This window comes from Nelusetta ayraudi, unplaced genomic scaffold, assembly GCF_046127955.1.
Source record: "Nelusetta ayraudi isolate G7.1 ecotype Tasmania unplaced genomic scaffold, CSIRO-AGI_Nayr_v1 ptg000065l, whole genome shotgun sequence".
Classification (NCBI taxonomy): Eukaryota; Metazoa; Chordata; class Actinopteri; order Tetraodontiformes; family Monacanthidae; genus Nelusetta; species Nelusetta ayraudi.
In genome coordinates, this window is record NW_027466115.1 from 50,001 (window position 1) to 50,785 (window position 785).

The window sequence follows — 785 nt, forward strand, 5'->3', positions numbered from 1 at the left end:
GAGATATTATGTCTTATAAAAATAAAAAGTATGTTTGTTTGTAAAACTTTTGTGTACAAAGAAGGGGTTATTTTCAACTGGTGCACTGCACGCGGTACATTTATTCACGTTAAATAATATTTTAATAGGGTGATTAGTCATGCTATGACTAATCCTTTCAGTGGATGCTAATAAGGTTTGATGGGATAAATGTTTTTTTTTTTTTTTTTTAGTATGCTAATATGAAGTTGTTTCCCTCTCCAGCCTCGGGGCTTGCAGGAGGGAGGGTCGTCTCTGCGCTATTACGCAGGTATCGGCTGATGTCATCCCTTCTCAAATCTCATTGGCCAGCAAAAAAAATGAGCCACGATGGGCAGCGGGCTGGTTGACATCACCGGTGATTCCTGCGCATTCGCCAGCAGAGCAGCAGCAGCAGCAGCAGCAGCAGGACGACTGAACTGGAGGTGTCGCTCGACTCATCTCCTCAAAGACAGCCTGGTTCTGATTCTAGTTCCGGTGGAGGGAGGAACTCACTGTCACACTGGATCTTTTCTTCTCTTCTCTCTTCTTCTTCCTTTTTTTTTTTTTTTTTTAATTTAAAGAAAGAGGCTGAGTGCGCATGGCTAGGGAGCAGATTCAGATTCAGAATACTTTATTAATCCATGAGGGGCAACTCATTTTACAGCAGCCTGGAGTGCAGATATCCTAAAGATGAAAAGCTACATCACCAGTGGATGGAGACGTGAGAGACATTCATATAAATCAGTTTAAAGCATTAAAATGTCTTTGTTTTTTCTTTAGACACA